General features: G+C 42.0%; 1 long non-coding RNA gene across 1 annotated transcript; it reads left to right on the forward strand.

The window, feature by feature from the left end:
- The first annotated feature begins 156 nt into the window (after nucleotides 1–156).
- LOC110571619 lies at nucleotides 157–6976 on the forward strand. Its single transcript, XR_002479798.2, has 3 exons — nucleotides 157–205; nucleotides 5713–5824; nucleotides 6822–6976. It is a non-coding gene; the product is annotated as an uncharacterized LOC110571619 (long non-coding RNA).
- The last annotated feature ends 5742 nt before the right edge of the window (nucleotides 6977–12718 follow it).

Below are 12718 nucleotides of genomic sequence, written 5' to 3' on the forward strand. Positions count from 1 at the left end.
TGGCCGCGGCCGCCGAGCCCTTCCTCTCCATCCGGCCGCCGCCCGGCGCCCCGCGCGCGCCGCGATCCGCCCGCCGCCGCGGCCGCCGCGCCCTCCCGGGTTTAAAAGCGGCGGGCGCCTGCCCCGCGCTTGGCAAGCTTGGCCGCGGCCGTGACACCCCGCGGCGGTCTGGCGCCCCGCACTCCCATTCTCCTCGCCAGCTGCGGTAGGCTGCTCTCTCCTCCTCCTCCTCCTCGGATTGCTGTCCCCTCCCTCCCTCCCTCCCCCTCTCCCGCGCCGCCCGCCCTTCTCGCCCTCCTCCCCTCCCGCAACCTGCGGGCGGTGGCGACCTGGCCCTCGCGGGCGCAGGGCTAGCAGGATGGGGGACGGCGGGCCCGATTGGGGTGGCGGTATTGTCGCTGACCCGGAAGAAGCTTGGCTCGCCCGAAGGAGGGGAGGATTAATGACAAAGACGGGCCCGTTCTTTCCCATTCAACCCAACACTCGGAGAAGCGCCTAGTCTGAAAGAGACGAATGGGGGAAGGGGTGTGTGTGTGTGTGTGTGTGTGTGTTTAGAGAGGGGGGCCGCCAGTGTGTGTGTGTGTGTGTGTTTAGGGAGGGGGTCCTAGTCTGAAAGAGACGAATGGGGGAAGGTGTGTGTGTGTGTGTTTAGGGAGGGGGTCCGCCAGCGACCAGACGCATGCAGACTCACCCTCAATAGATTGCTTGAAAACTAGAAAGGTGCGGCTGGGAGCAAGGGGCGTAGGCACAAGGCATAGCTTCTTGTTCTTTGCAGTCAGGCATTAATATATTTAAGATGGCAGGGCTTCTTTTTTGTGGATCCAGGTTGTCGCCGAGGTGTGTCTCCGTGTGTGGCCGCCCAGGCGTCCGGAACACTGTGCACTTCTGCGTGTGGGGCGTTGTATTCTAGGAGCCGCCGACACCTCTGTGTGCGGGCAGCTGTGCAGAATGAATCACGGAGATCGGAGATGGAAAACACCTGTTACTGTGGGTCATCAGTCTGGGCGTGCATGCGTTCCAGTTTCCATTTACAGGACAGTTCCGTGCCCTTCCACCGGAGGTTCCATTCCTTCATTCACTCTTCCAAGCAGGCTGAGGGTTGGCTGTCTGCTGGTAACTGGCTGGGGCTAAGGGACAAAGATATTAGAGTGTGAGAAGCACTGCCCTAGATTTGTAAAGTCCAGAAACGTAAGGGAAGAAACCCCCAACCCTATCCCTTCACCCAGATACACTCTTTGCTGATATTTTGATGTAATTCCCACCCTTTGTTTTCTACACATCCTTATTTGTGCAATGTGCCCTTTTAGCAAGCATGAGTGGTATGGGGGTGATATATAGAGTTTCCTGCTCTTTTTACTTTACAATATATGTGGTTAAATAGTCTTTTAAAGCCTCATTTTTAATGGCTTCATAATATTCATTTTATGTCTGTACCAGGGTGTACTTAACCATTTTTCTATCGTCAGATGGAATGATTCCAATTGTTTATTACTATAAATAATGCTAAGATAATAAAAATAATAGATACCACTTATATATCATGCTTTCTTTGTGCCAGGGACTGGGTTAGGTACTTTACATATAATAATTCATTTAATTCTCATAACAACTCAGTGAGATAGGTACTATTATTATCCCCATTTTGGATACCAGGTGACAGAGACTTTCCCAAGGACACACTGCTTGAAGGTGGTGGAGCTGGGATTTAAATCCAAGCAATCTGGCTTCAGAATCTACGCTCTCAACTGTACTTGTACTTAAATTTTTGTCCTAATTTATTTTTCCTTACAAGAGCTTATGTTGATTTTTTATAAAATGTCTTGAAACATATTATCTATTTGCTTTTTAAGAAAGGTTGTACTAACTTGGGCTCCCACCAGCAATGTAGTAGTTTCACAACATCCTTGCCAACATTGAGGTTAAACTTTGAAAAGCATTTTCTAATTTGATGAATGAGAACTGTATATTGAATGACCTGGGGTATCTTTAATTACAAGTGTGAAAATTTTTTACATATATAGTTGCCATTTGTATAGTACCGAGGGCTTTTATTTGGACATGATCTTAATGTACTAAATTATACCTTATATGTTACAGTATCTTACTTTTCTAAGTGTGTTAACATCTTTAATCTCATTTAATCCTCACATTAGCCCCAGAGAAGGAAAATGATTCTTTACTCACACAGGGAGTTTGCAGTGTTTTCTGACAAGTGAAACATCATATTACTGTAGTGGTTCAGAGGCTTTGTACTTAAGAGGTATGCTGGGTTTCTATCTTGGCTGCTTCCTGGATGTCATTCAATTTCTGAAAACTTCAAATTACCTCACTTATTACATGGGAATACTACTTACTTCATAAGGTTGTTGTCAAGTACATTATAAGTGCTCAGCAGATGGTAATTTAATCATTATTCATTAAATCCTGTCATTATTGGATCCCCTAATGATATTATGGCAGACTCTTGTTAATCCATAAATATTTGTCAGCCCCTGGCCCTTTTTACTGTAAGGTATTATATCAGGTAGAGCAAAGAGAAGAAATTGGGGGTTGAGTGCTCTGAGTTTTTATCGTTAACTTCTTACCCAGGCAAATATTGGATGAAGATCCAGGCCTGGGACTTTGCTACTGTCAGAGATAAGATATGAATTGGGTCGGGGCGCCTGGGTGGCTCAGTCGTTAAGCGTCTGCCTTCGGCTCAGGGCATGATCCCAGGGTCCTGGGATCGAGTCCCACATCGGGCTCTCTGCTCGACAGGAAGCCTGCTTCACCCTCTTCCATTCCCCCCTGCTTGTGTTCCCTCTCTCGCTGTCTCTCTCTCTGTCAAATAAATAAATAAAATCTTTAAAAAAAAAAGATATGAATTGAGTCATGACAGTCACAACTATTTAAAGGGGAGAAAACTGATGTGCCAAATTGCTTTTTGATAACCTACAGATAGCAGTATCTCCTTCTTAGATTTTGGGTCTGAGGACAGGGCTGCAAGAGACACGTAATGCATGTGGCAATAGCCTGTGTGTGAAGCACAGCCCAACACAAAAGCTTCATAGTAGCTTGGATGAAGGAGAGCATTAGTGAGGAAAGGAGAGAATATTATGGAGGGGGTGAAGTGAGAGGAAATATACTATGTCCATCTGTCCTATGCGGCAGAGCTATGCGTGTATGTCTAGGACTGTTTTGTTTGGTTGCTTCCAGTGTGCTTCTGTCTCTAAGCCACTCATTGGTGAATGGGTGCTGGTTTCTCAGAAATGATCTCCTCCCTTCACATGGAATTAAATAGGTGCCCCAAAGAATTTCTCAAACATCCTTTCATTAACTATTGACCATATGCAGAGCACTAGTTTTGGAAGCAAGCAAAAATTGAAATGACAATTTGGGCATGGATTTGGGATTCAGAAACTCAGTACTTCTCAAACTTTAATGTGTGTATGAATCCCTTGGAGATCTTATTAAAATGCCACTCCCAGGTTCCCTTCATCTAGGGTGGGGCCCAAGATTGTGCATTTCTAACAAGCTGCTAGTTGACCTCATACTGCTGGTCCAGGGCCCACATTTTGAGGAGCAAGTATTTAGAGAAAAGGGCAGTTTCATATCTCCCCTTCTCTCCTGACCTTTGCCTTCTGCCAGAGAGGACTTGTTCATTAGATCGGTTAGATTCCAGGAAATTAATTGGGCCACATTTAACAAGGGCAGGGTTAGGAACCTCCATGCAGCTTTTTCTTCTACTTCATGCAGCAGGAATAGATATGCTGAGCCAAGGCCTCCTCTTGGGATCTGACCGTCTTGTTTTCTCTTCCTCAAATGCATAGCTGAGCATACTTTTTATTGCTTCCATTTCTGGTCCAATGTGGCAGGACAGAGGGTGACAAGACTTTGGTGTGTAGTGGGGAAGGAGAGGCTTGGGGAGGCCTTTCTGTCAGCTGCTTGCTCTGACCTTGCTTTCACAAGAGAGCTCTGCACTAAGAAACTGAGCATCTATTCAAGTGAAAATAAAGTAGTATTTTGATTTCTCATCTGTTGATGGCTCTTGAATGTATTGCATGCTCGTTAACCTCACAGGAGAGAATGATGACTGACCAACAGTAGCTTTCTAGCACTCGTGGTCCTTTGGCTCAATGTCATCAAAACCTCTCCTTTCATTCCTAACAGGCAAGCTCTGGGCGCAGGCCAGTGAATCCTATGCATGACCTTACCACTAATGGAAGAACTCATTACTGCTGAGATACATAGGGAGGGTTTTTTTTTTTTAGAGAAGATGTATGTGGAATTATTTTGATGGCAAGAACTTGGTGTGGTACACAGCAGAAGGCATGGTGCTCCTGCTGGCTTTACGGGTCTCAGACTCTCTATCTGTCCTGGCTTCTGACCTTGTTTCTGTTTCTCTGAGCCTGTGTCTTTCTCACTGCTTACTGGTCTTAAAAGACTAAAGCCCCTTTTCTTTCCCAACTCACTTGGGAGCTTGCATACCTCCTAAACAGATGGCATGGCCTGCTTTTCTCTTCCTTCAGCTCAGTTTCCTAAGCATATGTGAGAGACAGATATTTGAATCTCTTTTATACTAATCTAAGCTGTTCAGGGTTTGGTCACATGCCAACCAAACCAAAGCTATTTTGGGGATGTTTTTCTAATTGCATTCAACTTCACAATTTACCTGAGAAAATTACAGCATTTCCATCACCAGTTTTTAATCCATATTCAGTCTTCAATCATCCCTCTATGGAAAAGTGGGAGATGTTTAACCACTTCATGCCCAGATGTAGCATTTGCCGTAGGAGGCTAATGTGAGCTTCAGATTTTCATTCTTCCCACATCTGTCCACTCACCCCCAACCCAACAACAAATTTCTCTATAATTCCAGTGCCCAGTTCAGTGTAGCCTGATTTAGAAAAATAAGGTCTCTCTGCCTATCCCTACCCTTTCCTACTACTCAATCCACTCTGCACCCCACAACCTTTTCATCTCCAATATCAACTATGGCACTCTGTGAGAGCCATGATGTCAGCTGTTTGGATCTGCTAGCATCCCTTCCTTAGGGGATCCTTCTTTCCCCTATTCCATGTGGTCCTGGTGGAGCTGTCAATCATGGTGTCTGAGGTGCGGTCCCCCCTTCCCCCACTTGCTACCATCTATTCCAGGCTTGGCCAATCATATTATTTCATCTCCCTGTCCCACAGTGATTGGTTCAGGGAGAGGCACATAACCCAAATAGAGCCAATCAGAGATTTCCATGAGATTTACAGAGTCACTGGGAGAGAAATGTTCTTTAAGATGGGAGGCTTTGAGGTAGGGACTATCAATGGTCATCTCACTCACCACCTGCAGGAGTATCTGAGAAATGAATTTGAACAGAGGCAAAAGGAATATGAGGAAAGACAGAGCTCTGGTGGTGTCAATTAAGTTCTTAGATCCAGTAGTTTTTAATGCCAGGTACACCCTGTACTCGCTAGTATGTGAATCAGTGAATTCCCTTTTGTACTTGAGCTAGTTTGAGTTGAGTTGTCATTTACAATTGGAAAACTATTGATTTATCTATTCCTTGTCAGGTATTTACCTCTTCTCCCCCCTCCCCCACCTATTGCCACCCCACTTTGGCTGCTCTTACACGTGGCTGGTAAATGTAACCATGCCCCCCTGCCTAGAACCATTCATTTTTAAAATTCTTTTATACTCATTAAAATGGTTTATTCATTTATTCTTAACTTTGTATTACAGAAAATTTTAAACATAGAGAAAGAACAGTATAACAAATCTTCAAGAACCCATCACCCAGCCAGCATAAACAATTACCAGCAACCAATATTTATTGCCATATGTTGGGTTTTCGGTATGTGCCAATCTCTCTTACACCTTTATGCCTTTGGACTTGAGTTTCCTGTGTGTTTCATCTCTCTGTATTTCTCATTTGTGTGCTCTTAAAACATTAGGTCTTTCAGCCAAAGTCACTAGATTTTCTTCAAGATTTAGCACAAGGTGTCACCTCTCCTGGGAAGCCTTACTGACCTCCATATACAAATTCAGTGTTCCTTATGGTTTGTTCTGGCAGTTCCTTTTTCATGCTTTTATATCACATAGCAATTATTCATTCAACAAACATCTACTGAAAAATTTCACCATTTCAGGCATTAGAGATCTACCAATGAACAGAACAGGCAAAAATTCTCATCTTTGTGGAGTGGAGGGAGTCTGAAAATAAACACCATAAATAAATAAGTTATATAGGATGTTAGAATGTGATAAGGGCAACCAAAGAGGGGGTCATTTAAGGGGGATTATGTGTGTGTGTATGTGTCTTTAAATTTTAAATAAGAAAAATCAGACGGGCCATACTTAACTACATTGCATAATGCTTATCTGCTTGCTTTTTTGTCCCTGCAACTAGACTTTGGCTACTTGAAAGCAGGGATGGTATCTTAATTTTTTTGTCGCCCCAACACCTAGTACAGTAGTAAGCATTTTAGTAAGTAATAGTTGTGGAATAAATGGAATAAGCAGCAGAATACAAGACAAGAAAGGCTGTTGGTGTCAAGGGAGTTTTTTAAAAAGATAGGACATATACAAGGGAAAAAAAATCCAGCTGTACTCACTATAAAAAGAGCATATAATAAAAATTAAATTTTCCTTCTACCCTGGACTCATTCCTCCAAAATTCTTCCCAATGGGCATTCACTGTTACTTATTTCTCATGCATCACTCCAGAGTTTGTCTATCTACCTACCTACCTAACTATATTAAATTATAAGTATTATAAGTCTCCTCACCTCTGTGTATATTATTTAATTTTACCATAACTCTATTAGGTTATTATGACGCTCACTTTACAGGAAAAGAAACCTGAGATTTTCAAAGGTTGGGTAATTTGCCCAAGGTCACAAGGCTTGGAAGCACGGAGCAGGCCAGCTGGACTCCAAAAGCCATGCCTTTGGCATTTTTGGATTTCTGCTAGGGATGAAATAAAGAGGATTTACACACCAGTGGACTGTTTTAGATAATTCTCAAGGTTCGTTAAGAATCTGAAAATGCTCTAATGCTGTGCTACCCCACCATCTATTCTCTGCCCTTTTCTGTCTGGCTTTGTGCCCCCCGGGGACTGACCCCTGCACCAAGTGGGTTCCTTTGTCCTCTTTCTGCGGCTCAGCTTTACCCAAAGGAAAGCACCCACATGATGAGCCTGGAGGATGGGGGTAGAGAGAGATTTAATACATTTCTTTTCCATTCCCTCCCTGCTTTGGCACCATGGTTCTGGGGGTGGCTATGTCCTCTCATTATGATAGTTATGACTGGTCGCCCCCTACTCCTGGGGTCCACCTGGCAGTGGACTCTCCTAACACAATTTCTGCCTTTTGCCCAAATATCTTCCATAGCTTGCTAATCTCTGGAACCTTCAACATTCTTTCTTAGTTCCTATAACCATGCCCACACTTTTGTAAATAATCTCCATGTTAAAAGTTTCTTCAGACACATCATTAGAATTAGCTTTTGTTTCCTGTCATGACCTTATTGTAAATGCTATTTTAAGATGTTATGCCTTTCAGGAGACTCTCAAAGACCATCTACAACAAGACCCAGTGAAATTTATCTCTACTGGTAAAATTTCAGGTTAGTACGATAAGCTATTTGGAGGTAATCTGGACCTTTTAAAAAAAGATTTATTTATTTGACAGACAGAGAGAGCACAAGCAGGGGGATCAGCAGAGGGAGATGGAGAAGCAGACTCCGTGGAGCAGGGAGCCCAATGCAGGACTCGATCCCAGGACCCTGGGATCATGACCTGAGCCAAAGGCAGACACTTAACCAACTGAGCCACCCAGGCCCCCCTAATTTGGACCTTTTTACTCTCAAAATCTACCTACTTGGCAGCAGCCTGAGTATGTGCATTTTGGGGGCATTGTTCCATTTCTCATAGTTTTACATATATGTCAGCAGGCATTTAACATTTTAACAGCTTTTTCTGAAACACATACACACATGTGCACGTGCATTTCCCTTACAGAACTGCTGGAGAGATGTATTGGTTATGTACAGCTGCATAACAAATTATCCCAAAACTCGGCAGCTTGAAATATCATTTATTATTTTTAAGCAATCCCACAGTTTCTGTGGCAGCATCTTAGTTGGGGACCTCTGACTCGAGGTGTTTCAGGAAGTTGCAGTCAAGCTGTTGGCTGGCACTGAAGTTCTTATCTGAAGGCTGTACTCGAGGAGCTTCCAGTTCCGAGCTTACTCACACCCATGGTGGCAGGCTCCATTCTTTGCTGTCTGTTGGCTGGACATCTTTGTTCCTTATCAGGTAGGATAGGGATTCTTGAGTATCCTCATGATATGGTACCTGGCTTCCCCCAGAGTGAGAGATCTAAGAGATCCATAGTCTTTTATTTTTTATTTTTTAAATATCTTATTTATTTATTTGACAGAGGGAGAGAGAGAACAAGTAGGGGGAGTGGCAGGCAGAGGGAGAAGCAGGCTCCCCGCTGAGCAAGGAGCCCGATGTGGAGCTCAATCCCAGGACTCTGGGATCATGACCTGAGCCAAAGGCAGATGCTTAACTGACTGAGTCACCCAGGTGTCCCTAAGAGATCCATAGTCTTTTAAAATCTAATCTCAAGAGTGACATACCGTCATGTCTGCCATATTCTGTTGGTCACACAGACTAACCCTGGTACAAAGTGGCAGGGACTACACAGGGGTGTAAATGTTAAAGGAACATTTTGGAGGCTGGCTACCTCAAGAGAGAAATAGGTGTTATGTTTTTTTATTGTACCTAGCTACCTGGTAGAACTCAAGAGGGTATTTATATAAGGTTAAAAAAATGAGTTAAACTATTGATCACAATATGTATAAAAGCATGCCTTTTTATTATAAAGGTCAGATGAAATTCAGGGCATTGAAAGGAATTTCAAATTCAAAGCTCTTTAGATTTTTTTGCTTTTTTTTTCTGTAAATTTAATTTCCTAATTGTAAAATTGAAAAATATTATCAATGCATGTTTAAGGTGTTACAGTATCACTGGTTCCTAAGATACGGCTTTAAAGCTACTCTGCTAATACGAAGTTTCCATAAAATTATTCTGTCAATTGCTACCTTATGGTTCATTGGTTCTTAGTTTTCTGGGGGGAGAAGCTGTGGACTGCTTTGACAAGTGTTGCCAGTGACAGAATTAGTGGAAGGGGTCAGGTGGCAGTGTCCAGTGTCTTGTGGTGGTAGCATGCTGCCCACGTTGTGCATTTATTTCATGGCATGAGTTGGCGGCATTGTTCTTGCCTGTGTATCCCTGAATCTAGCCCTGGCGATTCTGTAACCTACCCCATACCAGGTTTTTGGGCAGCATTTCGCTTATTTCTATTGGCAAATCTTTGGGAATATTATGTAATGGATTGTGAATGTGCTATGCCAGGAAAAGTGGGACACAATTTAGTTTGAGGTGAATTCGTTGATATAGTCACACTCATTGGTTATTTTGGACTTAGTGAGTTTTTTTTTTTAATTGTGGTAAAATACACAAAACATAAAATTTACCATCTTAACTATTTTTATGTATATATTCCAGTGGCATTAAATACATGCACATTGTTATACAACCATCACCACCATCCATCTCCCAAACTCTTTTCATCTTGCAAAACTGAAACTCTGTTCCCAATAACCTCTAACTCTCCCCTCACCCCCAGTAGTCTTTTTTTTTTTTTTTTTACTGTGGTAAAAAAAAAAAACCAAAAAATATACCTTTTTAATTTTTTTAAAGTCTTTTTTCAGGGCACCTGGTTGGCTCAGTCAGTTAAGCGTCTGCCTTTGGCTCAGGTCATGATCTGGGAGGGTCCTGGGATGGAGTCCCACATTGGACTCCCTGCTCCATGGAGTCTGCTTCTCCCTCTCCCTCTGCTGCTCCCCCTTCTTGTACACATTCTCTCTCACACAAAAATATATAAATAAAATCTTTTAAAAAATCAAGTCTATGTTCAGTTGTGTTAAGTATATTCACATTGCTGTGAGACAGATCTCCAGAACTTGCTCATCTTGAAAATCTGAAATTCTATACCCATTAAAAAACTCACCTCCCCCTCCTCCCAGTCCCTGGTAACCACCTTTCCACTTTTAGTTTTATGAGTTTGACTAGCTATCTCACGGAATATTTTCTTTGTGGCCACGGCAATTACATAAAACATCTTAAAGTTACAGAATTCTATTTTAAACTGATAATAACTTCGATTGCATATAAAAACTCTACTCCTTTAGAACACCACCCTTCCGCTTTATTTTGTCACAACTTCTATTTTTATATATTGTATACCTGTTCACATAAATTTATAATTACTTTTAAATGTTTTTGTCATTTAAATTCTGTGAACAAAATTACAGTAGTACAGGTTTCTATATTTGTCCATATATTTACCTTTACCAGAGAATCTTAAATTTCTGTATGTCTTTGTGTTGCAGTCTACTCTCCTTCGATTTCAACTCAAAGACTCCTTTTAAGAATTCTTGCAGAGCAGGTCTAGTAATAAATAAATCCCCTCAACTTTTGTTTATCAGAGAAAGTTTTAATTTCTCCTTAATTTTTGAAGGACAGTTTTTCTGAATACAGTATTCTTGGCTGACAGTTTTTTTTTTTTTTCTTTCAGCATTCTGAATATATTATGCCACTCCGTTCTGGCCTGTAAAGTGTCTGCAGAGAAATCCACTGAAAATCTTAAGGAAACTCCCTTTTATGTTACAAATTACTTTTCTGTTGCTGCTTTCAAGATTCTGTCTTTGTCTTTGACTTTAAACAGTTTGACTAAAAAATAAAAAAAATAAAAATAAAATAAACAGTTTGACTATAATGTGTCTCAGGGGGTTTTCTGTGGATTTATCATAGTCCACTTTTAAAATATTTTATTTATTTAATTAATTTATTTTTTTAGAACGGGTGTGCACACAAGTTGGGGAGCAGGGGCAGAGAGAGAGGGAGAGAGAGAATCTCAAGGAGGCTCCATGCTCAGTGTGGAGCCCAATGTGGAGCTTAATCTCACAACCCTGAGATCATGACCTGAGCCGAAATCAAGAGTCAGACACTTGGGCGCGTGGGTGGCTCAGATGGGTAAGCGTCAGCCTTTGGCTCAGATCATGATCCCGGGGTCCTGGGATCGAGTCCCACATCGGGCTCCCTGCTCCTTGGGGAGCCTGCTTCTCCTTCTGCCTCTCTCTCTGTGTCTCTCATGAATAAATAAATAAAATCTTAAAAAAAAAAAAAAGAGAGACACTTAACTGACTGAACCACCCAGGTGCCCCTCATAGTCGGTTAAACTACTTGAATCTGTGTGTCCTTTTTCCTCATATTTGGGAAGTTTGGGCCATTATTTCTTCAAGTAAGATCTCAACCCTTTTCTCTGTCTCTTCTTCTGGATTCCCTAATACATATATTAGTTCTCTTGATAGTGTCCCTTAAATACCTTATGTTTTCTTTGCTTTTCTTCCTTCTTTTTTTTCTTTTTACTCCTCTGACTCAATGACTTCAAATGACTTGTCTTCAAGCTCACTGATTCTTTCTTCTGCTTTATGAAGTCGGCTGTTGAACTCCCTCAATGATTTTTTTTCAGTACTATTACTGTATTTTTAAGCTCCATCTTTTCTGTTTGGTTATTTTTTTATACTTTATATCTCTTTGTTGATATTCTTATTTTATTCATTTTCCTGATTTCATTTAGTTGTCTGTATTCTCTTTTAACTCATTGAGCATCTTCATGACAGTTATTTTAAATTCTTTGTCAGACAGCTCATAGATCTGTTTTTTGTTTGTTTCTTTGTTTAGGAGTCAGTTTCTGGGGTTTTATTTTTGTTCCCTCTTTGTTCCATGTTTCTTGTTTTCCTTATAATCTTTTGCTGGGATTTGGGTATTTTAAAAAAAACAACCACCTCTCCCAGCAGTATTGGTCTTTGCCTATTAGCTTTGTCCAGGGGAAGACCTTCACCAATCAGCTCAACTGCAAGTTCTAGGACATCTCAAACCTTTTCTGATCTATTGCTCCCCCTGGTGTCTACCTGTGGTTCTGCAGTTCTGACACGCTGCTCTCCTCTGTTTTCAGTGGCTTCCCAAACGGTACCAGTTTCTTAAATGGTCCAAGTCAGGCAAGATAGAAACTAGTCACTCAGGCAACCCCCAGACAAACTAGAATGTTAGGCACATGGTCCACTTTTTTGTTTCCATCGTGATGGTCTGAGGGATTTCCTCCCAGTTGCTCAGCACTATTCTGCATGAGGGTAGGGCAGGGATGGGTGTGCCAAATACTGCAAATTTTCCTACCCTTTCTGTTGGAACCCTTTTTTGGTTTTACAATGCCTTGAGTGCTGTAACTTCTTGACTGGTCTTTAGAGTTCTCACGGAGGTATTCTTGTCAGTATATTGTCAACAGGGTGTCTCTCTGGAGAAGAATGGCCTGTAGCTTCTTAGTCCATCATCCTGCTGTTGAATTTCTCTCCACCGATAGCCTTTAATGAATCCCTTTTTTACTTAAATCAGTTGAATTTGAGTACCTGACTCATACAATACTGTTCCCCTGACATCATGATGTTAGAACCAGGAACTGTCAATTTTTGGTGAATGAATAGGGTATTTCAGGCTACGTGAGAGCTTTTTTTGAGCAGAAAGCTGTTTTCATGCACTTCAGATCACACCTTCAACCATCATAAATGTTTGGATGTGTGGGACCCCACTGGTTGCCTTATGATAACTGTGAAGTGTGGG

The sequence above is a fragment of the Neomonachus schauinslandi genome, chromosome 9 (assembly GCF_002201575.2).
Source record: "Neomonachus schauinslandi chromosome 9, ASM220157v2, whole genome shotgun sequence".
Taxonomy (NCBI): Eukaryota; Metazoa; Chordata; class Mammalia; order Carnivora; family Phocidae; genus Neomonachus; species Neomonachus schauinslandi.